Raw genomic sequence first — 210 nt, 5'->3', positions numbered from 1 at the left:
AAAAGAAACCCTGGACTCACAACAGACAAAATTCTCACGCTTTGAGTCACTGAGAGTACCGTCCATGAGTTCAACCGTGGGCTGTTTACAACAAATTGAGAGTGATTCGATAAAGAAAAAGGATTATTAAAAGGGGTGGTGTATGCCGATACTGAAAGTGCCGTATGTGGGGTGGCGACAGAAAATGAAGATAAAGGGAATTTATTTCTG

The sequence above is a fragment of the Penaeus monodon genome, chromosome 20 (genome assembly GCF_015228065.2).
Source record: "Penaeus monodon isolate SGIC_2016 chromosome 20, NSTDA_Pmon_1, whole genome shotgun sequence".
Classification (NCBI taxonomy): Eukaryota; Metazoa; Arthropoda; class Malacostraca; order Decapoda; family Penaeidae; genus Penaeus; species Penaeus monodon.
The sequence above is the reverse complement of the archived record's forward strand: the minus strand, read 5'-3'. Positions refer to the sequence as shown.